The sequence below is a fragment of the Podarcis melisellensis genome (genome assembly GCF_964234715.1).
Source record: "Podarcis melisellensis genome assembly, chromosome: 14".
Lineage (NCBI taxonomy): Eukaryota > Metazoa > Chordata > Lepidosauria > Squamata > Lacertidae > Podarcis > Podarcis melisellensis.
Window position 1 is genome coordinate 35,874,265 of NC_138546.1, and position 26,282 is coordinate 35,900,546.

Sequence of the window (26,282 nt, forward strand, 5' to 3'; positions counted from 1 at the left end):
GCAAATGCAAGCCAAATCAGATTTCTCCCCCATCTTAGGTGCTTAGGCCTCTGAAGCTTCTTCAAGTTTAGGAGGGAATAGGAAGGCTCAGCAGAGGCTCCTGCAATTGGCAGGCAGTAAGAAATCCTGGATTGATTAAAACTGGGATAAGTACTAGGAGCCAAGTACTCCACACTTTCCTTACCAAAAGGTGTAAGGTACTGAATCTGGGTGCAGCCACACACAGTCCTGACCTGGCTCTGACGCATGGCTTAGGAAGGCCACCTATGCATTGCCAAAATTAAAATAGAGAACGCATCGCCATACGAAGCATTACCCTCACCTGGTAATTTATACGCAGAGATGCCAGTTTGGAGAGAATTGCTATAATTTAAGTAGAAATACCATGCATCTCAGCATAATGAGGGAGACTGTGATCAGGAGACCCATCTGCTTGCTCAGTCTGCTGTCCAGATGTTAACTCTTGGTGGGCAACTTCAAGCACCCTCCTTCCCTTTTTCATGGTTCTTCCATCTTGAAATGCAGACCTTGCCCCAGTAACCTTTGGTATAGAGGACTCCTTCAGCGAGAGCAGGGGTGGCCCACTCCCAAGAGACTGTGATCTACTCACAGAATTAAAAACTGGCAGTGGGGGGATACAGGTCAAAGTTGTTGACCTTTCTGGGAAAGGAAAGCCCTGTTTTGGGGGGATTCAGGTCAAAGTTGTTGAGGTTTCTTTAGGGAGGAGAAAAGCCCCCCTTTTTAGGAGTTCAGGTCAAAGTTGTTGAACTGGAGGAAGGTCCCTTTGGGGGGGTGACAAAGAGGAACAGCCACTCACCAACAGATTGCTGGGGAAACAAACAATCTCATTGAGGAAACTCCGTCTTCCATTCTTCAGATCGTGCAACAATGGAGGGCAGGGCGAGGGGGCAGGGGCGGAAAGGGACTCAGCAATCGACCACGATCTACCAAAACCTCCCGGGGATCTACTAGTAGATTGCGATCGACCTGTTGGACATTCCTGAGTTAGTGGATCGCCTTCTATAAAGTGGGACACATGGCCATCCTTCATGCACTGCCTCTTCTGCTGCTTGTACGTCATCTTGCCGAAAGGTCTGACACCTCTCTCTTAACTGGCAGCATGCAGAAGACGACCTGCTGGATAAGGAACAAAAAGAGCAGATCAACAAAATGCCAAACTGACTTCCCCCCCTCTGTGTTGAGAATCCATGAGGTTTTCGTTGTTTTTATTTGCCTCTTTTAGCATCTCACTTTGCAACACTTCTTAAGTGAACTGAATTCTTCACTTCGCAATAAGTTATGTGCAGCGCTCACTGTAGAAGGTTGTTGTCTCAAGCATGCTTTTTTGGGCGGGGGGAGTTGTCCTTGATTCCAGGATATCTCATGTCACGTGTTCTATTTCTATTTCATTTTGGCGTTTTGCTGTTTTGGAAAATTCATTGTAAATGTTAGCTGGGTGTCATGTGGAGGTTGTTCAAAAGTGCATCTTCATGGGCATGATGCCCAGGGCACCTGCCGTGTTGAAATGCTTGGGCATCAGCTCAGACTCGTGCAACACCTCTATGCCAGGACAGTGCCTCCCTAGGGGCTGTTGGTGTATTTAGGTTTGTAATGTAACATGCCGCATGGCACATTTCCAGCAAGTCCCACAGAGTGGCTGTGCCATTTAAATTGGCCCTTGCCAGAATGCCACAGAACAGAGGCAAACAGTGGCCTTGAATAGGGTCGATTGCCAGTGGAACAGACAGCCTCCTGACCTGATCACTGGTATACAAATTCTGGCCACTTACTTTCCTGTGGATTTCATACATGGCCAGAGATGTTACGTGGCAGTAGCTACCGCAGATGAAAAGACACCAGCAAAGACTAGGCCAATTGGCTTGGAGAGACCCTGGAAGTTTGCTCCCATTGAAATTAATTGCTTTATTCCAGCGTTAAGTAGTCGAAAACTGCAAATTCTGCCAAGGTATTTTTATTTTATTTTTTTTAGTTCTCCAAATAGTCAGCTGCTGGGTGCTTATATTAAGGACCCAGGTTTTAAGCACAAATGGGAAACATTGATATTCATGCAATATATACTTCAGAAGATGCTATTCTGTAATTTAAGTGAAAATGCTGCCAGGTTCCTGCAAATTTGCAAACCTTTGTATAGTGGGTGTGGATTGTTGCCTGTATCCCCTCTGCTGCTCAGATGATACATAAACAGGGTGTTCCATGGGGACGGCTGGTTTTGTGGAGGGTGCTGCTTGCACAATTTCTGACATACACGCACTAAAAAGGAGGCGGGGGAATGGGGCACTGTCATAGATCCCCTGGCTCACACATGTGTCGTGGGCAGGGAGTGTAGCGCAGCTCATCTTCCATGAGATGGCCTTGCAAGTTGTATGTGCCAGAGCATTGTAACCGACTCAGCAAGAAGTTTTGCCAAAAACACTGGCCACTTCCAGACCAATTCAGGTTCAGCGGTTGAAGTGAATTTGGTGCTCTTCCTCAACAAACCCATTTCCATTTAAAACACACACACAACTTTTTGCAGGAAGGTCCACAATGGCAAAATGTGTTCGGAAGTGTGGGGTAACTATTGTTTGCCTTATCCTCTCCACAAATAAATGGGAAAGAGTGATGAAGAAGCCACTGGCATCATATTATTATTATTATTATTATTATTATTATTATTATTATTATTATTATTATTAAAATTTGTACACCACTCTATACCCGCAGGTCTCAGGGTGGCTCACGGGATAAAACCACAATATAAAACCACAAAATACATGATCGAAATAAAAAAACAAGAACAACCCTATAACACCCCCATATAACCTCCCTGCTAAGGTTCTGCAAACGAATCGGGATGAAGGCTCAATCAACAGATTGTCTGGAAGTGACCAGTGGCTACAACCACAATTGCAATCATTGTGCACAATCACTGTAGCAAAAGACATAGGCCTCCCCTTGAATGTCGGTGCACCGCATCTTGGACCCAGCCCCGAACATAGGGGTTGATCAGGGAGGTTTTCTTGCCCCACGTTGCAGTTGGCTTGTGGCAAAAGGGGTTGCATGGACGGTGTTTTAAAAACCAGAATATTGCAGCGGCATTCATCCAGCTGCTTCATCTAGTCCATTGTAGAAGCCGTGTCCGTCAATGTCCCATCAGTGGCCAGCTTCCCATCTTGTCTCTATGCCCTATTAACAAGCTTCCAGGACATATATGCATCGACCTCAAGGGCATTTCTCTGGGTCTATCAAGCAATATTTTGATTCCCCCTCCCCAATTCCCTTAAAAAAAAAGGTTACTTCTTCTGATCCAGCTACACCTGTGGGCAATTAGCATAACAAATTATGGCCCCAGATGGGGATACCCCTCCCCTTTCAAATTCCTCCAATCACTTCAGAAGGGAATATATGAACATCATGATACAGGTGAGGGGGGTTGCACTCATGTTGACTAAATATGCAGGCATCTGCACACTGGTGCAGATTTCCTTTGCTGGATCAGGGTGGTGATATTTAAAGAGTTGTAGTGTGATTCAAGCTCACTGCGAGTGTTGAAATTCAGGGAAGGTGGATCCTTATTATTTTTTGTATAGTAGAAATAATCTGGCAGCAGTAGCTGGCAAACTATACTGTGTTCATTCTTGTGTAACAGTTATTTTAACAAAAATGCTATAAACTGTATTCTACATTATAGACTTTTATATGGAGATACTACTACTACTATTACTACTACTAATAATGCAGCTATAGGTACATTATAATCCTTAGTGTGACTGAGAAAAAAATGTACTAGATGGTATTACTTAAAATAATAATGATGACCGTTATTTCTTTTTGTATTTATGCCTTATAAATAAAATGGTTATATACACAACGAAAGGGTACTGTGAAAATTAATAAAGTCAACAGACTGTTTAGAACCGATCCTACTTCTCTTAGTGTGTTTTAAGGGTTGCACTTGACTCAGCTGGTCACAATAAATGTTCCATCGCAACTAATTCAAGAAATTAGAATTGTAAATACCTTTGGTCCCATGGCTTGCCATGGAATGTGGTTCACACCAAATTCTTGCTGGGTCAGTGCCACCATATGGAAATCATCCAGTTTACTTAAAAGAGTAAGGCAAGAAGGATGTCTCCATCCTTCCCAGGTTTTTAGGGTACATCTGTTTTAATTTAACTGGGGCATTTGGTAACTGTCAGATGTAATGATGCCTTTCTTTTACAAAGTTACTGTACAATGTGGCCTTTCAGTTCATTAAAATGTGACATCCAATAAACTTTTAAAAATGGTGCACATCCTTCGAAGTCCGCTTAATTAAACAGAAATATTCATTCATCCCTCGGTCATGTTTCCTCTTCCCAGGGACATCCAAGACAAAGCCTGATTGGCGAAGGGTTGGCTTAACAACACGTTCTGTTTCGCATCGGCAGGGTTTTTCATGGGACCTGCATCAGGGAAATGAGGAGATTGCTGTTGCTTATGGGGGAAATGGATTTTTAAAATTATAGGTTCTTGCCAAGGGATTTGCAGGTCTGCAGGAGGGATCACCTCTTGAATTCTCAGGGGATTATTTTATAGGTTGTTTTGCAATTTGAGTGATGCCAAGTCAGTCATGAGCCGGGGCTCTGATTCCCTATCCTGAGGAGAAGAGGCCATGCAAACAGAGGACATATTTGACCAACTTACATTGCAGAGTGCCTTATACAAGTCAGACGACTGGTCCTCCTAGCTCAGTGTTGTCTAAACTGACTGGCAGCAGCTCTCTAGGATTTCAGATGGGGAGTCTTGCCTAGCCCTTCCTGGAGACGCTGGGGACTGAACCAGGGACCTCTTGCATGTAAAACAGATGCTCCACCACTGAGCTACAGACTGTCTTCATAGAGTGTTTAGGACCATAGGAAGCTGCCTTACGCAGCTGCCATGGTCCACCTACAGTGACTGGCAGAAGCTCTCCAGGGCTTCAGACCAGGAGGCAAATTGGACCTTCAGAACTAGTCTTCAATGCCCCTGCTTCTTCAGGAGTTCTAACACCACATGGTGCCGGTGCTTGCATTGTTTACTGTGGACTTCAGAAGAAAGAGCAGAACCACAGCCTCCTCCTCGCCACTGGAGTCAATGGTACTAAAATAGGCTGGGTCCCTTGATAGGAGTAGAAGTTTCAGTCATCAGGAGCTGCAGTCCTACTTATAGCCAAGGCTTGGTTTGGTCGCTTGCTGGAGCCTTAATCAAACTGGCCTTTTTTTGTTGGCTAGGCCCACCTCGGAGCTGTCCAGGGTGCTACCTGCCTTGCTCTCTTGCCTTTTGGATCCTGAGGACGGCTTTGCTTGACCTCACTTACCGTATTTTTTGCTCTATAAGACGCACTTCCCCCTCCTAAAAAGTAAGGGGAAATGTGTGTGTGTCTTATGGAGCGAATGCAGGTGGGAGGCTCTGCTCAGCGCTCCCTTTAAAGAGCCGCGTGGAGCTCCCTCTTTAAAGGGAGCGCAGCTCTTGGGGGAGCCTTCATCCCGCTGCCTGGGAGAGGCTGCGCGCAGCTATCCCATAAGTCAGGACAGCTAGAGGGATCACTGCGCAGCGATCCCTCTTGCTGTCCTGGCTTCTGCCTTAGCCGCACGAAGCATCTTGAGGGCAGGTGGAGCATTGTCTCAGAGTTCCTGGGCTTTAGTATATCTGAAGAAGCGTCTCCACCCCCATCATTCTACCTGAACACTGAGGTCCAGCACCAAGAGCCTTCTGGCGGTTCCCTCACCGTGAGAAGCCAAGTTACAGAGAACCAGGCAGAGGGCCTTCTTGGTGGTGGCGCCCTCCCTGTGGAACGCCCTCCCACCAGATGTCAAAGAGAACAACAACTACCAGACTTTTAGAAGACATCTGAAGGCAGCTCTGTTTAGGGAAGCTTTTAATGTTTGGTGCATTACTGTATTTTAATATTGTGTTGGAAGCCGGCCAGAGTGGCTGGGGAAACCCAGCCAGATGGGCGGGGTATAAAATTATTATTATTATTATTATTGTTATTATTGGTTGGGGTCCGCAAGCTGCTTTGATCTCTTGGATGGGATAAGGCAGCTGGAAGACAGCCCTGATTCCCCCAGCAAGTTGTGAGCAGGTTGGGCCAAGGAGCGGAGGTTGCATTAGCATAGAGCAGGTGTAGGCAAACTTGGCCCTCCAGCTGTTTTGGGACTACAACTCCCATGATCCCTAGCAAACAGGACCAGTGGTCAGGGATGACGGGAACTGTAGTCCCAAAACATCTGGAGGGCCGAGTTTGCCTATGCCTGGCATAGAGCTTTTTTTCATTTTAAGTGCAGCCCAGTCTTTTCCCATCTGGGCTGTGAGAGTTAAGTGAGAGGGTGGCAGTGGCTGCTACTGGGTAGCAAGGCCCAGCAGGCAGCACTGCAGGGCTGTTGTGCATCAGCAGGGAAGGAATGTACTAGGAGAGGCTTAGCTTAGCATCCTCTGTTCTCTGCATGCTAACCTGTAGGCTGCAAACCTGGCTGGTGGCGCTGCCTGGCACAACAGGCACAGTCCCGGGTATGCCAGTCACTGACAGCTCTAGGTGTTGGATAAGCAGGAGAAATGAATCTACCCTGTAATATATCAAATGCACTGCAATAAGATATAATAGATTGGTTTCAGGCCAGCCAAGGATTATCATTAGCTGGCAAGGTGCTTTGCTTGAACAGTTTTGACTCTGATCCAGCTCTGCCTTGCTTCACTGGCTCTGGAATCTCATTCCGGAAGTCAAACGGACTTCCGGAATGGATTAAGTTTGGTGCTTTTGTTTTAGCTATTATTTTGCATTTTTGTTTTTGAGGGTTTTTGGGTTAATATGTTTTTGTGACTGTGTGGAACCCAGTTCAGCTACTGATTGATTGTGTGACTGCGGAAATGGATAAAAGCCCCCCCCCCTCCAAACAATGACTGTCATCAGTGCAGGTAAGAAAATAATAATTTTAATTTTTATCATCTACAATACTGTCTTCTTTATTTTATAGTACTATATATTGATTATTGCTTTCATTTTATGGCTCAATGGTCTCGTTAGATAGTAAAATTCATGTTTAGGGGTTGTTTTTAAATGTCTGGAATGGATTAATCCATTTTGCAATACTTTCTATGGGAAAGTGTGCCTTGGTTTTGGAACGGACTTCCGGAACGGATTAAGTTTGAGAACCAGGGTACCACTGCATTGCTTTCTCAGGTATCTCCAAGTAGGGCTGGAAGAGGAGACTGTCTGAACACCCCTGAGAGCTTCTGCCAATCCGTGTAATCCGTGCTGAGCTAGATGGACCAATGGTCTGTCTTGTTATAAGGCAGCTTCCCGTTTTTGCATGTTTCCATTCATCATTCCAGGCCTCCATTCCTTTATATATATATATATATATAATATTTATTAAATTTTTGTTTGACAATAAATGTATATAAGAAAACATACCAAATTCAGATATCCTCATTTCATAAACATCCTTGGACTTCCTCACGTCTCTTGTTCCTACTCTCTAGGCTCATAAGTTTTACCAGCAAATTATAAACTTAATTTAATTTATCTATTAGAATTTCCCAATATTCCAATCTCAAATTTAATCTTTTAAATTTCTCTTATCAAAGGTTAATTATAGAATACCATTTATCCACAATTTATCTTATTTTACAATTACATGAACTTTTACACACATAGATTATTAATTTGTTGGAGCCCTAATGTTGCAGATCTTACATTTTTCTTAACATTCATACAGTTTGCAATATTTTTGTAGATAGTCTTAAACTTCTTCCAGTTCTCCTCCTCCAATTCTTCTCCCTGGTTTCGGATTCTGCCGGTCATCTCATCCAGCTCCATATAGTCCATCAGTTGCATCTGCCATTCTTCCAGTGTGGGCAAATCTTGAGTTTTCCAGCCTTTAGCAATGAGTATCCTTGCTGCTGTTGTGGCATACATAAAAAAGGTTTGATCCTTCTTTTGCACACTCTGGCCGACAATGCCCAGGCCTCCATTCCCCATTCTGTGGGTGAGTGGATATCTGCAAATGCTGCAACATCCCTTCATCTATAATCAAAGTAAAGTGTGTGAACTTCTGGTACGGAGATGTTGCTGCTTTGCTTCTCATTCTCAGCCACCAGAAAAGACTACTCAGTCATGTTGAATAATTACACCTTGGAAAACACATGGGCGATTCTGGGTCGTGCTAGAGACTTGAGAAATGATTAAATGGCTGCTCCAAAATAAGTTGCTCTAATTAAACAAACAGTGTTGACTCAGAGTTAAATTTCAGAGTTTTTAGTTGTGGGCTGACCTTCAGGAGAACGGCAATGGCTCCATGGGGAAGTCGGCTTTGCACTGGGGACATTTGGCCAGATCTGGCCACAGCGTACATAAATAAGATCAATATGGAAATGTATCACCCAGGACTCTGGGTAGTTAGCCTCAATTCCAAGGGAGCAGCAGAAAAATGCAGAAGTCAGGTCCTTGAGAACTGCAGATTCCGTTAAAACAAAAAACCTAAGATGCTAGTCCTTATTACTGCACAGTAATAAAGAGCCAAATGGGACGCAGGTGGCGCTGTGGGTTAAACCACAGAGCCTAGGACTTGCTGATCAGAAGGTCTGCAGTTCGAATCCCCGTGATCAATATGGAAATCAATATTGGATCAATATGGATCAATTGGATCAATATGGACCAATATGGATCAATATGGAAATGTATCATCCAGGACTCTGGGTAGTTAGCCTCAATTCCAAGGGAGCAGCAGAAAAATGCAGAAGTCAGGTCCTTGAGAACTGCAGATTCCGTCAAAACAAAAAACCTAAGATGCTAGTCCTTATTACTGCACATAAATAAAGAGCCAAATGGGACGCAGGTGGCGCTGTGGGTTAAACCACAGAGCCTAGGACTTGCTGATCAGAAGGTCGGCAGTTCGAATCCCCGTGACATGGTGAGCTCCCGTTGCTCAGTCCCTGCTTCTGCCAACCTAGCAGTTCGAAAGCATGTCAAAGTGCAAGTAGATAAATAGCTACCGCTCTGGCGGGAAGGTAAACAGCATTTCCATGCACTGCTCTGGTTTGCCAGAAGTGGCTTAGTCATGCTGGCCACATGACCCAAAAGCTGTACGCCGGCTCCCTCGGCCAATAAAGCAAGATGAGCACTGCAACCCCAGAGTCGGTCATGACTGGACCTAATGGTCAGGGGTCCCTTTACATTAATAAGGAGCCAAACAGGTATACAGTTACCAGTGAATGATCCGGGGCGGGGGGTCCAATGATTTATCTAACAATCTGTTCTAAATTATGAAATAGTAAAACTTGCAGAAGGATTGATGGAAAACAAGAGATATCACTTGTATTTCTCAATTTGCAAAGTGCATTCAGGTTAGGAATGCAGGAATCTGTCTTACACAGAGTCAGACAATTCGTCCAACTAACTCGGTAGAGTCTGCACTGACTGTCAGCAGCTCTCCAGGCAGGCTCTCAGACCAGGATCTTTCTGAGTCTTACCTGGTTATGCTAAGGATTGAAGCTGGCCCTGAGATCTCCTGCAATACAACGCATAATTTCTCCACAGAAGCACCCTTTCCTTGAGGTGGAATTTGGATTATCTGCATAAATCAAAAAATGTTTATTTAAAGCAAACTACTTTAAAAACCGGATAAGAAAATACACTGTTTGATCTCATCAGACCTGCATCAACTCATTAGCTTAGGGTTGAGGGCTCAAAACTCAGTTTTAGAACTGCTACTGTAAGCTTCTGTTCCACATTTCTCCTTTCTTTAATTCTCTGATTTGGACTTGTGAATGCCGATTGGTTAAGGAGAGCTGTAGAGCAATCACCACAAAGGGATTTGCATAATCATGACACTCTTGTTTCTCAGCTCTCCTGATTGGCTATTGTCACTTCCTTGATTGGATGGGCTATTATAATCTTCCTCTTCCAACTGGTTCCATTATTAGAATCTCCCCGTTTCCCCCCTCCTTCTTAAAAAAGAACAGTTTTGCTAGCAGCAGCAGTAGCAACAACAAAAAGAAACCTTGTTTTCATTCCCCGAAGCTTAGACAGGAAGGTTAAAAACATACAGAAAGAGGGAAGGTGTTTAATACCAACAGAAAATCACCAGTTGTGGGGAACCTTTTTCAGCTTGAAGGTCGGATTTCCTCTTGGATGACGTACTGAGGGCCAAGCGCCAGCGGTATGCAAGGCCAGAGACACTGAGGGTTCTTTAAAAAAACAAACAAACAAGCAGTGTATAAATTTTATTAAACAAACAAATAAAATAAATAAAGGTGGGCATGGCCAGAGGCGAAAGTGAGTGGAGTCAAAGAGGGAGATTTTTATGCACCCGCCAAATACATTTCTCCACATGGGTACCGCAAACGTTTCTTTGCGTTCTAGTAAAAGCTAATTGCTTCCCCCAAAAAATCCTGGGATGTGTAGTTTGTTAAGGGTTCTCAGAGTTGTTAGGAAACCTGTAGCCCCTCCCTGAGCAACAGTTCCCTGAGTGGCTGAACATGAATTCTCCCTTCCTAGGGAACTCTGGGAATTGTAGCTCTCCACATCACTAACATCCTGCCAACCTAGCAGTTCGAAAGCATGTCAAAGTGCAAGTAGATAAATAGGTACCACACTGTCAGGAAGGTAAACGGCGTTTCCATGCGCTGCTCTGGTTCGCCAGAAGCAGCTTAGTCATGCTGGCCACATGACCCGGAAGCTGAACACCGGCTCCCTCGGCCAATAAAGCGAGATGAGCGCTGCAACCCCAGAGTCTGTCATGACTGGACTTAATGGTCAGGGGTCCCTTTACCTTTACACCTTTAACAGACTCCAGGGTTCTTCGTGGGAAGCCATTACTTTTTAAAGTGATATGATACTGCTTTAAATGTATAGTGAAGAAGGGGCTTGTGTGTGTGTGTGTGTGTTTTCTATTTTTTGAATCAGTGAAGCTGACAAAAGAACCACTGGTCAGTTCCTGAGACTCCTGTGCCTCTCTTGAAAAAAGCCCAGAATAATAAAATTGATGGTTATGGCTGACCATTCACTTGCTACCACAAAGCCCAAGGTGATGATCAGGGCAAGCCCTACCATTAGGCAAAGTGAGACAACTGCCTCAAGTGGTGGATGCTGGAGGGAAACACTGACAGCCTTCCCACCAGCCCTTCTCAATCCCCTGGCTTTCCTTCTGTGCTGGAGGACAGAACTGTGTGTACTGCATGAGCTGCCCTGCCCCATCTCAGCCTCAAGTGCAAGGAGAGACGCTATCTTGACACTGTTGTTCAAGGAAGATTCAACTGCTAGTCCACTTGGCCTTTGTTCGTGGGAGAGGGTTGCCATCTGGTCCTTTGACTCGGGCTGCAAAATGGCGTGTGCTTTGTCGATGAATATTCAGTGGCCTCCAGCAGAAGATTCGTTCATCCATTTCTTTTAAAGGAATGTTAGGGACTGCCCTTTGCAATGTATATACCCAAAGCCTTGTTTGTAAGCAGAGCGGTTAAACCAGAGTTTCCTGGTTCTGGTGCAATGGGAAACAATGGTTTAAACAAACCACCACAGAAGTATCCAAGCTGCCTAGGATTCAACAAGGAAGGGACAGAGCATACAAACACAAGGCTCCTGGTGTTTTACAACATGGTTGTCACATCTGAACTGGCCCCGCTGTGTTAATGCATGTAAGTAAGGTAAAGGGACCCCTGACCATTAGGTCCAGTCGTGACTGACTCTGGGGTTGCGGTGCTCATCTCGCTTTATTGGCTGGGTCATGTGGCCAGCATGACTAAGCCGCTTCTGGCAAACCAGAGCAGCGCACGGAAATGACGTTTACCTTTCCACCAGAGCGGTACCTATTTATCTACTTGCATTTTGACATGCTTTCAAACTGCTAGGTTGGCAGGAGCAGGGACTGAGCAACGGGAGCTCACCCCATTGCGGGGATTCGAACCACCAACCTTCTGATCGGCAAGTCCTAGGCTCTGTGGTTTAACCCACAGCGCCACCTGCGCCCCAAATGCATGTAAGTACACACCGATAAAGCATGGAGATAAAGAAAGCATGGAAGCATTACGAAATGTAGGAATTGAGTAGTAACAGAATAGTCATTAGAAGGTAAATATAGAATGAGAATGAGATGGCTGTTACTAGGGCAATAGTCCCCAGATAATAAAGGCTCTTTATATGAAACTATCCATCTGTGTGTGCTTTCTGTGCAAATACTATTTAAAGAGTTTCAGTTTGCTGGGGAATCTTTCCTCTTGGTTCAGCCAAAAAAACCCCACATGGCACTTTTGAAAAACTAAACTATTTTCCACCCTCCTTGTCTGTCATTTTTGCAAGGAAGCAAGAGAAGGCAGGTTGCTTTTCTGATATATTGGAACAACACATCAGTTTCTTCAATTTTGCGAGGTAATAGAAAACCTCAGCCCTGACTGTGTCCATTACCTGATAAAACTCATCAATCCAGTAGAGGATCAAAAATCCTCAAATGGCAGGGCTGCACCACAGAACCTGATGCTGTTTTGTGTTACTGAGATGGGAAGGGTGCGGGAACCTGAGGTGCAGCTGCTACAGGGGTGTGCCAAAATTATTCCCCCAAAATTCACAACTCAGTTTACATTTCAGACTGCGGGGCATCCATTTCACCTGCCTTTTGTAAAGCAAGATACTTCACCCTTCTCACTCTACACAGTATGCCAGTGTGCTGTAGTAATTAGATTGTCAGACCAGGACCTAGGAGACCTGGGTTCAAATCACCAATCAGCCATGAAGCTCACTGGGTGACCTTGGGCCACAGTCACTATTTCTCAGCCTACCCTACCTCAGTGGGTTGTTGTGAGGATTAAATAAGGAAAAGGAAAACCAGGTATGCCAGACCCCTCTAGTGTCCCAATTGAATGCAGAATTCAGCAGCCAGGTTGTTCACCAGAGCAAGATGGTTTGAGCATTTTACACCGATCCTGGTCTGACTGCACTGGCTACCAATTAGTTTCCAGGGCCCGTTCAAAGTGCTGGTTTTGACCTATAAAACCTTAAACGGCTCAGGACTGTACCCAGAGATCATCTTCTGAGGCCCTTCTTCGTGTGCCTCTTCCTCGATGTGAGGTCCAGAGGGAGGCAACACGAGAACAGGGCCTTCTCTGCAGTGGCTCCCCATCTGTGGAATGCTCTCCCCAGGAAAGTTCGCCTGGTGCCTTCATTAGACACCTTTAGGCACCGGGCAAAAACGTTCCTTTTTAACCAGGCCTTTGGTTCATTTGACTGACATTCTATGCCCTTTTAAAATTTGGGTTTTTTTGGAGGAGGGGTTATTGGGTTGCCGCTTTTATTTTTGTTATGTATTTTGTGGTTTTATATCTTGCTTTTATTCTGTGAACCGCCCTGAGACCCCTGGGTATAGGGCAGTATACTACTACTACTACTACTACTACTACTACTAATAATAATAATAATAATACTGACAACCCGTATTTACAGAACCCACCCAATTTGGGATGCTCCATTTTCCCAGAGGCCGCTCTAGGCCATGTGGCATCTCTGGACATGGCAGGGACTAGTGCAACCTTCCTGAGGCCGCTCTAGGCCTCTGAGCAGGAAGCTGAAACAGCAAAGGTGAGAGAGAAGAAAAATGGAGGGGCCGAGTGGATGAGCAACGAAGGGGTCAGAAGCAGGGAGGGGGCAAGCGATGGAGATGGGTGGGGGAGGGGTGCCCCATTTTTTCTTTCTCACAAAATGTTGGAAGGTATGGTATGCTGGGAAAAGAGTGGGATATCAATGCAATCCATCAATTGTGGCACCCACGCTGCACTTGTACAGTGGTACCTCAGGTTACATATGCTTCAGGTTACAGACTCCGCTAACCCAGAAATATTACCTCGGGTTAAGAACTTTGCTTCAGGATAAGAACAGAAATCGTGCAGTGGTGGCGCGGCAGCAGCTGGAGGCCCCATTAACTAAAGTGGTGCTTCAGGTTAAGAACAGTTTCAGATTAAGAACAGACCTCTGGAACGAATTAAATTCTTTTTTAAAAAAATATATTTATTAGGTTTTTACAAAAAATAAAAGTACATAACCATCACAGAAATGGAAAAAAAGGTAAAAAGAAATAAAGCATAATCAAAAGTAACACATAGAACAGATCAAAACACAAAAATATAAAATACAGTAAAGAAAAATTCCACCCAACCAAGTACAAAAACATAAAAACTCCAACTTTTTCGGTCATACTTAATTAACTTCTTTTCTTGACTTCCTCACGCCTCCCTTTTTTGTGTTCCTCTTTACCCAATCAGATACAGCAAATCCTTACCCTCTTTCAGATCTCATTTCTAATTATTAAGTTCATTCTATTATGTCACCAATCTTTTCTCCTCGTACTTAATCACCTTTATAATATTATTTACTTTCAACATAATATCACTTTAATCTTTCCTCCTTTTCTATTACATTTTGCATACTTTTTAAGCTATGTCACTAATGCCTTATTATTTCCAAATCCAACATTATTTTAACATTCATAAACTTTGCAGTGTTTCGGCAGATAGTCTTTAAACTTCTTCCAGTCCTCTTCCACTGATTCTTCTCCCAGGTCTCGGATTCTGCCAGTCATTTCTGCCAACTCCATATAGTCCATCACTTGCATCTGCCATTCTTCCAAGGTGGGCAAATCTTGTGTCTTCCAATACTTTGCGATGAGTATTCTTGCAGCTGTTGTCGCGTACATAAAAAACGTTCTATCTTTCTTTAACACCAATTGTCTGACTATGCCCAAGAGAAAGGCATCTGGTTTCTTAAGGAAGGTATATTTAAATACCTTTTTCAGTTCATTATATATCATTTCCCAGAAAGCCTTTATCTTCGGGCACGTCCACCAAAGGTGAAAGAAAGTGCCCTCGGTTTCTTTGCATTTCCAACATTTGTTATCAGGCAGGTGATAAATTTTAGCAAGCTTGACTGGGGTCATGTACCACCTATAAATCATTTTCATAATATTCTCTCTTAGGGCATTACATGCCGTGAATTTCATACTGGTGGTCCATAACTTTTCCCAGTCAGCAAACAAAATGTTATGACCTATGTCCTGTGCCCATTTAACCATGGCTGATTTAACTGTTTCATCTTGAGTGTGGAACGAATTAAATTCTTAACCCGAGGTACCACTGTATAGAGAAGCCTGTCTTCCATAGGCATCATGCACAAACTCTGAATGCCTAATTGCTCAAAACTGTGTAGGATGCAGAGGTGCCAGCTTGCAAGGGCAATTGGGGAGGTCAACATCATGCCCATGATGTCAGGACGTTGGGAGGAGCTGGGGGCGGAGTTGAACATGGCGGCCTTGTGGCTTCGATAACTGGCGGCTCCTCTTCCTTCTCTTAGTGTTGCCGCTGGCGGACGTCTGCTTCAACTCTCCTTCTCCTCCACAGCAGGAGAAGGAGCTGGCCACTTGGATGCATTCTTCTTTTATTGAAATTGAAATACTTTATTGTCACTTGTACAACTTGTATACAGTGAGATTACACGAACACCCCCCCCCCACTCAGCTCTCTTAGTCTTAATTCCCCTCGTTTACTGACGCACACACACCAAACCCGAAAGCCAGTTGCCCTGTTGTTATCTTTTCCTTCAGCAGCCTAACAGCCTACGGATAGAAGCTGTTCTTTACCCTGTTGGTGCGACTAATCATGCTTCTATACCTTCTGCCTGAGGGCAGGAGATCAAGAAAGTGCCGGCCAGGGTGTGAATCATCCCTGAGAATTTTCCTCACTCTCCTGAGGCAACGTTCTTCCGCTATTTCATCCAGCAGATTCACGGGACAGCCCATAATATCTTGTGCTGTATTCACCACCCTCTGTAGGCATTTCCTATCAGTTGATGTCAAACCAGCGTACCACGCTGTGATGCAGTATGAAAGGACACTTTCTATTGTGGACCAATAGAAGGAGATCATCAAATGTTGATTTCTTGGACTTGGGGGAGGGGCAGCCCCTACCCCCAAAATATAGGGGCCCCCCAAAAGGGCGTGGCCCCAAGGAGATGGCACCCCTGGTTGGGTGTGAAGTCAGACCAAGCATTCAGGGCTCACCAACTTGTTGTTGGTGCACATTTGGAATATGTATTTTAGGGGAAATTCACAAACCTCCACGATTTTTTTAAAAATAAAGATCATAAATCGATGGATGACCTTCTATCATATGTGGTAGAATTGTAAAATGATAAAGGAATTCTGGGAAATGACATATAATGAACTTTTTTTTTAAAAAAAAGTTTAAAATAATGGTGGTTTTTTTTGAAAAACCAGAAATTTTTTTGTTAGGAATTGTAACCGAAGGAATTGAAAAGACTGTTCACGTACGCTACTACTGCTGCAAGGATGCTGGTTGCCCAAGGTTGGAAAGATGAGAAGATACCTACAAAAGCGGATTGGCAGATGAAACTATTGGACTATGCAGAGAAGGCAAGATTGACCAGGAAAATTAGAAATCAGGAGGATCAAAGCTTCAATAGAGAACGGGGTAAATATAGGCTATATCTAAAAGAACACTGTAAACGTTTGAACTCTTTGGCATGCTTTAAATAACTCTTGCAATGTGACAAAGACTTTGGATATTATGGAAGACTGAAATTTGGGTGAATTTATGATATGCAGTTGACAGAGGTATTTAAAGAACCCACGGTGGGGAGCAGGGAAGTCCTAAGATTCGACAGAATCTTGTTTTAATTTTAATATTTGCAAGAATGTTAGTTGTGTGAACGAACTTGTAAAACCAAATAATCCTTGCATCCTTTCTGCCCAACTTTGTTTCTCTCATCCCATCAGGGAGTTTACTGGCTTTCCTAGATGCTGATCACAGCTCAGCTTCTGACAACAGAAATTCCTTTGGCTCGCAATTACTGTACTTACGATAGAAGAGATCCCTTCTGGCCTGACCCAGATTTTGGCTTCCATCTCACACTTGTAGGTATGTATTCCTATGCGGAATCAAGGCTCCTGGAAGGGGGCAGAAGATTGGTCTTTTTTCTAGCTTAGCCAGAGGCATCGGAAGGGGGGTGAAGTGGGGGCAGCCCGCCCCAGGTGACATCCTGAGGGGGGTTGACATTTGATGTGCCCCCCACCCACATGCTGTTGCCCCCACGTCTGGCTGAAGGAGCAGCAGGGGAGAGTACGAGCTGTGCGATGTGTTCATCCCCGAGCCCCTGGCAATGCTATTCCAAGAGTTTTCTCCTGGATTCCAAGTCCTACTACAGGGGAGGGACACCCCAGGCCTTGGGAGCCAATCCTGGCCTCCTGCCCCCAAAACATGGCTCCCCAGGGAAGGTGCCCCTCCTGCTGACAACTACCCCCCACCTTGCCCCGCAGCCCAGCCCCCTGCTTCCTCCATCGGACCCCACAAAACAGGGTGGTTGGGTTTCCAGACGCTGGCCCAGATGGACCTTGGGTCGGATCCAGTCATCTGGCTCTGTGCATCTTTTGACTAGCTGCTCCCCTAGCCCATTCCTGCCCTCCTCTGTCCCAAAAAGAAGGGCCACTTGCTCACCTGATGCCACCGGCTGCTCCGGACCTTGCAGTGGGGGGGGGGGCACTCTGTTGCTGTGGCCGATCAGGCATCTCTAAGCACCTGAACCTAGAAGAGACGAGCAGAGAGACCGACTCAGAAGCTGGCAGCCCCAATTCTTGGGGGGTGTTTGTGTTTGAGGAGGGGCGGCTGGCCCAATTCCTTCCATCTCTCTGCAGTTCAGTGACCTGAAAGAGACCTGAAAGAGGAAAGAGGCAGCCCTGAGGGCTGGCAGAAAGAGAAAGGAGGCCCCAAGTGCTATGGGTTCAAGAGCTCCAGCCCAAAGACAAGAGAAGCATTGCCAGCTGTTAAACGGCTGCTCTGCCTCGTCTTCTTAGGACAGACCTACCCTTCCAGGAGAAAGGGACGCGGGTGGCGCTGTGGGTTAAACCACAGAGCCTAGGGATTGCTGATCAGAAGGTCGGCGGTTCGAATTCCCGCGATGGGGTGAGCTCCCGTTGCTCGGTCCCTGCTCCTGCCAACCTAGCAGTTCAAAAGCACAGCAAAGTGCAAGTAGATAAATAGGTACCGCTTCGGCGGGAATGTAAACGGCGTTTCCGTGCGCTGCTCTGGTTCGCCAGAAGTGGCTTAGTCATGCTGGCCACATGACCCGGAAGCTGTACACCGGCTCCCTCAGCCAATAAAGGGAGATGAGCGCCGCAACCCCAGAGTTGGTCACGACTAGACCTAATGGTTTAGGGGTCCCTTTACCTTACCCTTCCAGGAAAAGGAGGGTGTTATGTATTGGGTTTAACACATTTTATGTTAAAAGGCACGTTCTAACCTATCGTATAAGCGTTGGTAGACAAACATTCTAATGGCAAGTAAGCACATGCACTTGCAACTGTCAATGGTCAGTTCATGTTCCGGCATTATTATTGTGTTGTCCAGTCAGTTCGGTTCTTGTTTTCCTATGAGTGAGCTGTTGTCACTGACAAATGTTGAATAAACGTAATTGAGGAACTTATACTGCCTTGGGCTTCTGACATTTCCCGAACATTTAACAGAGGGAGACCCCTAGGAGGGTCCTCCAAGCATCAAGGTGTCCCAGAAGAGGAGCAGAACATGAAGAAGGTGGTGGAGTCTTCCTTGAAGCCAGAGAGACCCCCAGGAAGGGGGAGGAGGCAGCTGGAGAGATGCAAAATGGAGCCAGGCAGCGGTGTAATGGTTGGGGCGCTGGATTAGGAGGACCTGGGAGAGCAGGGTTCGAATCCCTACTCAGCCATGAAACTCCCTGGTGGACCTTGGGCCAGCCTAGACTACTTTGCAGGGCTGCTGCGAAGATAACAGTTGGTGGCAGGGAGAATCATAAAGGCCACCGTGAGCTCCTGGGAGAAAAGTGAGCTAGGAATGTCCTAGTAAATGTAAATGATGAGAGGGGATAGAAAAGGGGAAGGCAGGGAAAGAGTGTGGAGGAGCTGAGCTCTCTGGAGAAGACTGGCCAGGTTGATTTCAAGAGAGCTAAGGCTGTGCAGGGGACCCCAAGACTCACACCCTGCCCCCAGGAGACCAGGAGAAAGCAAAGGAATGCTACTTACAGTCTGCACATTTTGTTCACGAAAAATTCCCACCCTTCTCTCTAAACTAGCTATCTAAAATGCCCACCCAAGCTTAACTCTGACCCCAAACCCAGCCCCAGCCCTAAGCCTAACCCTACACTTAACTACTCCTCTATGCACAAAATAAATATATACAAAATATATACAAAAATGTGCACAAATGTCCACAAAATGTAAAATAAAAAAATATGCAAATAGAGAAGAAAAAGTAAAATCAAAAAGTAAAATAAAAGTGTTAAAATAAAAAAGTAAAATAATAAAATAAAAATTAATAAAATCAAATAAAAGTAATACAGTGGTACCTCGGGTTACAGACGCTTCAGGTTACAGACTCTGCTAATCCAGAAATAGTACCTCGGGTTAAGAACTTTACTTCAGGATGAGAACAAAAATCGCACAGCGGCAGCGCAGCGGCAGCGGGAGGCCCCATTAGCTAAGTGGTACCTCAAATTAAAAACAGTTTCAGGTTAAGAATGGACCTCCTAAACGAATTAAGTTCTTAACCCGAGGTACCACTGTAAATCAAATCAAAATAACCATCAAAGAACACCTCTCCTTATCATCTCCACTACCTCTCTCTACTACTCAACTCGCCTCACTACTAACCCACAATGGCCTCCTGCAAGTCTCTGGCTTTTAAGGGAGAAGCAAGAGATGTCACACAGGAGGGCAGGTCCTTGTCACCGTGGTAACCCCCTCATCAGGACCTGGCCCCTCCTGAGAAGTGATGCTCCACGGTCAGAACTTGGAGGCATCTGGTGTTATGCTTGCAGCTGATTTAAAGCAATTTAAATCAATTTAAATCAACTGTTGTTGAGACATTTCATTCTGAATCTGCTAGACAGAGCCAGACACAGGATGATGACAGGTGGGTGTCCTGCCCGCCCCCTAACATAAATCCTGGCTACGCCCTTGCCTCCATGTGGGCATTCCAGGTCTGGTTTGTATGAAAAATGTAGTTCTTCGATCGTACAGAGGATAAATTTCTGGAGATATCAAATTGAGCAAGATTATTCTTACCTCCTCTGGGACAAGAGATGTCCCTATAGACCTACATTAGCTAAGCCCTTCTGGCACTATTGACTGATGTTCATAAGAGAGATATCCTGATTTGATTACATCATCTGCCGAAAAAGCATTCACTTTTACCCAACCATACAGAATAAAATCCCACAGAGTGGCACATTATCCATTACCTCACGGTTGTTGCAGAGAGTCTGCCAAGTTCATCTCCTAAATGACAAGCGGGGAAGAGTCTTTGCTCTTGGTGCTACAGAACCATAAAACAGGTTAACAGCGGAGAAAGATAGCTCTGGAAGTGATCCCGACGATCTTTTGTTCATCATAATGGAATAATTCATGACCAGCATTTCCAGTTGCTATGGCACTGGAATTTTAATATTATTGTTCTAAAAGATGTCAAATAGCCATGTGCAGAAGATGTCAAAAGAGTTGAAGCTGAGACTGTACTCATAGTTAATAGATAAACAGCAATAATCTGGAATACATAAAGTCAACATGCTTAAATTTAGCTAGACGTTTGGAAATTGATGGAGTAAATCAGTTCATAATAATCTATTTCAGCTAAGCTGGGGTCAGCAGACTTTTTCAGCAGGCGGCCAGTCCATTGTCCCTCGGACTTTGTGGGGGGCCAGACGATATTTTGGAAGGGAGGGGGAATGAACGAATTCCTATGCCTCACAAATAACCCAGAGATGCATTTTAAATAAAAGCACACATTCTACTCATGTAAAAACACGCTGATTCCTGAACCATCCATGGGCCGGATTTAGAAGGCAATTGGGTCTGATCCAGTCCCTGGGCCTTAGTTTGCCTACCCATATGCTAAAGGGTGCTCTGCCTGAAGTCACTGGGATTTAAGAAGCTTAACTGACATCCAACTGACTCATGAGAAGAACCACAATTTTTTTTAGCTGGAACTCACCAGAACTCAGTTCCGGCACCTCTCAGGTAGGCGCCACTGCCATTCTAAGAGAACAAGGTTCATGGTAAGTTCTTGGACAGGAATGGTTCTTGAAAGGGAAGGAAGGGCTGTAGCCTAGTGTAGCTCACTGATGGAACACCTGCTTTTCATGCAGAAGATGTCTGGTTCAATCCCTGGCATCTCCAGGTAGACTCTTCTCTGAAACCCCAGAAACCAGCTGCCAATCAGTACAGACAATGCTGAGCTAAATGGGCTTTCGGTCTGACTTCAGTGTAAGGAAGCTTTGTATGTTTCTTAAGAGCTGGATAGGCCTTATGTATAGGAGAGGGTCCTTCCACACCCATTCCAGATGTTGATGCACAGTGCTGGGTGTGGAAGCTGCTGTCACCTGGCATCCACATCTGTATCTGATGTATGGAGAAGAGCCTTCATGAGCAAACAGGGCTACGGTTTCGTAAGATGTACAACTGCTCTGATTGCTTTATCTTTTCTTTACTTTTTTATATATAATTTTAATTATATTTTCTGTTTTACACTTCTAAATACTCATTTAAACATCCTTACAATATCAATGACTTTGCTTCTTCTCTTTCCATGGTTCATTTTGCATACCATAAATCCCTGCATATTTTACATAAACCATTCAGAATTCCATTATTACATCCATCAAAATGTGTCTACGCTGTTGAATTTATCTTAATGCTGCCCACATTTTCAAGTGTACACAATTCCCCCCCCCCCCGTATATTTAATAAACATTTTCTAATCTTCTTTAAATGTATGTTCTTCTTGTTCTCTTATTTTATATGTTAAGTCTGCAAGCTGGGCATATTCCATCAGCTTAAGTTGCCACTCTTCTTTAGTTGGGACCTCAGTCGTTTTCTATTTTGGGGCTAACAAAACACGGGCTGCAGTAGTGGCATACAAAAATAACCTTTTTTGACACCTGGGAATTTCTGTATGAATTATCCCCAACAAAAGGAACTCTGGGTTTTTTGGGAAAGTACTTTTAAACATTTTTTTTTTCAATTCATTATGAATTATTTCCTAATACCCTTTTACCCAGATTGCTTTATCTTTTCAAATCTCTTTTATGAATGGGTGTTGTTTATTGGGGAGGGGTTGTTTTAAATTGTTCTTAAGCATTATATGTTAATTTGTATTTGTAGGCTTTATAAGGCTGGTACATATTCTGGTGTAACCTTTAAAAAGGTAAAGGTAAAGGACCCCAGTCAAGTCCAGTCAACGGCAACTATGGGGTTGTGGCACTCATCTCGCTTTTAGGCCGAAGGAGCCGGCATTTGTCCACAGACAGCTTTCCAGGTCATGTGACCAGCATGACTAAACCGCTTCTGGCATAATGGAACACCGTGACAGAAACCAGAGTGCACGGAAACACCATTTACCTTCCCGCCGCAGCAGTACCTATTTATCTACTTGCACCTTGATGTGCTTTTGAACTGCTAGGTTGGCAGGAGCTGGGACAGAACAACGGGAGCTCACCCCATCATGGGGATTCGAACCACTGACTTTCTGATTGGTAAGCCCAAGAAGCTCAGTGGTTTAGACCACAGTGCCACCCACTCCCCTTACACCTGCTTAACACACACTGGTCTGCTTAATGCTGACTTTCTGTGTATAGGAGGGTTCCCTAAACCTGCCACATCAGCAACAGATCTGCCTGTCTGCTGTTCTTTCTTCTCAGTGTGAGATGAAAAAATGTATTTTGTTTTTGTGATCTCTGACCCCCTAAATAAACCAAATCAGCCACCCTCAATTCTTCCCTATGGCTGAGGCAATCATTTCAGCTCACCTCTGCCAGACTTGCGCAGGTGTTCCATGAGGTTGGGAACTCTGCACACTCTGAATTTTCTGACCCCATGAAGCATCTGTGTATACATGCATCTGTGTGTCAAGATGACAGAGAGGTTCAATTCTGTTTGCATTTTAATGACAGGCTACCAGTCCTACTTCTTGAAGCAAATACACAGCACCGTTCTCCTCGAAATTCACTCTTGTCCAAAATTTTGCAATGCAGTTATCCAACCAAACAGTGTGTCTGAAAATGCTAGGCAGAAGTGCTCATAAAAATGTGCATATTGATGAAAATTAGGGGGAACGGCTTGCAAAAAAAAAGTGTTTTTATTTAAAATTGCCTGCAAAAATGTGTCCATTCCCACTAAAATGCACACTAAAACATTTTCACGAGGAACGTCTAAAGAAAATCGCAAGCCACTTCTGGTGAACCAGCACAGCGCATGGAAACACTGTTTACCTTCCCGCAGGAGTGGTACCTATTTATCTACTTGCACTTTTGACGTGCTTTCGAACTGCTAGGTTTGCAGGAGCAGTAACAGGAGCTCACCCCGTCGCAGGGATTCGAACCGCTGACCTTCTGATCGGCAAGTCCTAGGCTCTTTGGTTTAACCCACAGCGCCACCCATGGTCCTTAAGTGTAAATTGCATACACCCAATTTAGTAAAGGTAAAGGGACCCCTGACCATTAGGTCCAGTCGCAGATGACTCTGGGGTTGTGGCGCTCATCTCGTTTTATTGGCCGAGGGTGCTGGCGTTTGTCCGCAGACAGCTTCCAGGTCATGTGGCCAGCATGACTAAGCTGCTTCTGGCGAACCGGAGCAGCACATGGAAACGCCACACCCAATTTAAAGCACACCAAAACTGGGTTTCTTAGGTCCCAATTTTTTGACCTTCCGGGTTTTCATATAGGACAGGAAACAGGCCATGAATGGTAGATCTACCAGTCCTTCCATTTAGCATTAACAACACGCACCAAGAATTCTCAAAGCACAGCAGAAAATGCTGCAGTGACAAGGCAACCGTTTGCCTCTATTGTGTTGTGCAGTATGTTTCAGGGGGGAAGGAGAAGCACGGTGTTGACAACAGCAGAGAGGAGAGCTTAGATGATGAAAAGGAGCCAGGAAAAGATTACCCTACTGTTTCTGGACTCATTTAGGAGATTAATCCAGCAAACCTTGCCTTGCAGCCCTAATGCCATATTGCACACTCTTTTCCTTTGCAAGCACTGGTGCGGAATAGCACAAGCCGTTTAAACACAAAAATAGCAGAGGCTTATGTTGTTGTTGTTGTTGTTGCTCTTTCCACAGTCCAGGGAACTCCTCACTTCACGGCTTTCTGTCACGGGGCTGCTCTCCAGCTTGAACTTTTCTTGATTAAGGTGAACTTCATTTTATCCTCTTTCCCGCATTTTTACTTCCGTGTTTTCCTTCCTGATCATATGCCATCAGTGAATGTGAAAGAAACAACATGCCAGTGATCAGTGGGGCAGCTGAAATGGATTTATGAATGAATACATGCAGAACTGACAGTCTGATCCATCCATCCTACTGAATGGCCCCAAAGAGCTAGTAGAGCTGGAAAAACACAATGCACATATTTCAGACAAGCCTCCAGCCGCCCCAGGAAGAGTTGGAATCGCACAACACTCGCTTTATTAATCTGATTTACACGGCTGAGAAACCCCTTCTCAGCAAAACAGCAACTTGTTAGCTTTCCTGAGCGGCTATGACAAGTGATTTGCAGCGGCATACAATATCATTTAAAGATGTTTAAAACAAACTTATTGCCACTGGAGAGAGGTGAGCTTTTCGTTTGTTTGCCTGTTTTTACTTGCAGGCAAAGCAATCAGTGATAATATATTGGGGAGTATCAAAAATAGATAAAAATCTACCAGGAAAAAAGCAAAAGCCCATCCCTACAAGTAATCTACTGTCAGGGGCTGGACTGAGGAGGAATGATGGGAACTAACCCCGCCGAGAAGGGGGCCTGGTAAGCCCAGCCCCAAATAATAGATCACAAGATGTGTCACATGAATACCACTTGAATGGCAATGCCTAGTGTTATGTACTGAAGTTCTCACCCTAGGCCAGCAGGGGAATACTGTAGATAGTTTTCACTCAGGTCCGCATATGCAAACAAGGAATTGAAAATGACGTTCAGTGATTGGATAATTACAGAAAGTTGTTACTGTTGCTTTGTAGTTGAGCTCTATATAAGCAGGTTGGCAGAACCCTTCAGTTCAGTTCTGTTCTGGCCTGTGAATAAACAAGAGCTGTCTGAAGAATCCCTGTGTCGTCTGATATCTTCACCCACAACTTAACACCCAGTAATTTGGGGAGTCTCACCTCATGAGAAGAGAAGACTCCCTGGAGAAGACCCTGATGTTGGGAAAGATGGAGGGCACAAGGAGAAGGGGGCGACAGAGGACGAGATGGTTGGATAGTGATTTCGAGGCTACCAGCATGAGTTTGACCAAACTGTGGGAGGCAGTAGAGGACAGAGGTGCCTGGCGTTCTCTGGTCCATGGGGTCACGAAGAGTCGGACACGACTAAACGACTAAACAACAACAACAAATTTGGGGAGGGGGCTCAAATATTTTATTGGGGGGGACAAAGGAATCTCGCACCTCTCCTGACTCAGTGCCTATGTCCCTCACTATAATCTATGTTATAAATATCATTTACATTTCTATCCCTCCCTTCCATCAAAGGAGCCCAGAGCGGCAAACTTGTTAATACTTAAGCAATGCAATTAAAACGTCTTAAAAAGTTTAAAATAATGTTCTGAAAACAGTTAAAAAGATAAAGGACCCTTGACAGTTAAGTCCAGTCATGAACGACTCTAGGGTTGCGGCACTCATCTCGCTTTACTGGCCGAGGGAGCCGATGTTTGTCCGCAGACAGTTTTTCCAGGTCATGTGGCCAGCATGACTAAGCCACTTCTGGCGAACCAGAGCAGTGCACGGAAACACCATTTACCTTCCCACCAGAGTGGTACCTATTTACCTACTTGCACTGGTGTGCTTTCGAACTGCTAGGTTGGCAGGAGCAGGGACCGAGCAACGGGAGCTCACCCCGTCACGGGGATTTGAACTGCCAACCTTCTTATTGGCAAGCCCTAGGCTCAGTGGTTTAGACCACAGCGCCACCCGCGTCCCCACAGTGCCACCTGTGTCCCCTTAAAAAAGTTAAATACCTGTAGAAGCAATCACTTGTTTGCTGGGGACAGGACTTTCAGATGTCAAATGTCTGGGTAAGCAGGAATGTTGATAAATTTCTCCTATTGGTCATTCTCAATGGGGCTGATGAGAGTTGGAGTGCATTGGCTTCTTCCTGCAGGCAAATGGATATTTCCTCTACTAAAGCCCATGCATGTTGCATCTAAAGATGTTGGGCATGTGCAATGTTAAAGAGCACAACTCTGCCAGCCA

General features: G+C 44.9%; 2 long non-coding RNA genes across 9 annotated transcripts; one reads left to right on the plus strand and one right to left on the minus strand.

The window, feature by feature from the left end:
- Nucleotides 1-349: 349 nt before the first annotated feature.
- Nucleotides 350-17,854, minus strand: LOC309356945. 8 transcript variants are annotated; one of them, XR_014162941.1, is made up of 4 exons: nt 17,512-17,854; nt 16,878-16,964; nt 9,493-9,593; nt 350-4,445 (listed from the first exon to the last, which is right to left on the minus strand). It is a non-coding gene; the product is annotated as an uncharacterized lncRNA (long non-coding RNA). The 8 variants fall into 8 exon arrangements; XR_014162942.1 differs by lacking the exon at nt 16,878-16,964 and adding an exon at nt 10,107-10,200 and having other exon boundaries at nt 17,512-17,549; XR_014162943.1 differs by having other exon boundaries at nt 16,878-17,253; nt 17,322-17,543.
- LOC309356957 lies at nt 6,797-8,125 on the plus strand. The gene is made up of 2 exons (XR_014162961.1): nt 6,797-7,353; nt 7,988-8,125. It is a non-coding gene; the product is annotated as an uncharacterized lncRNA (long non-coding RNA).
- Nucleotides 17,855-26,282: the final 8,428 nt, after the last annotated feature.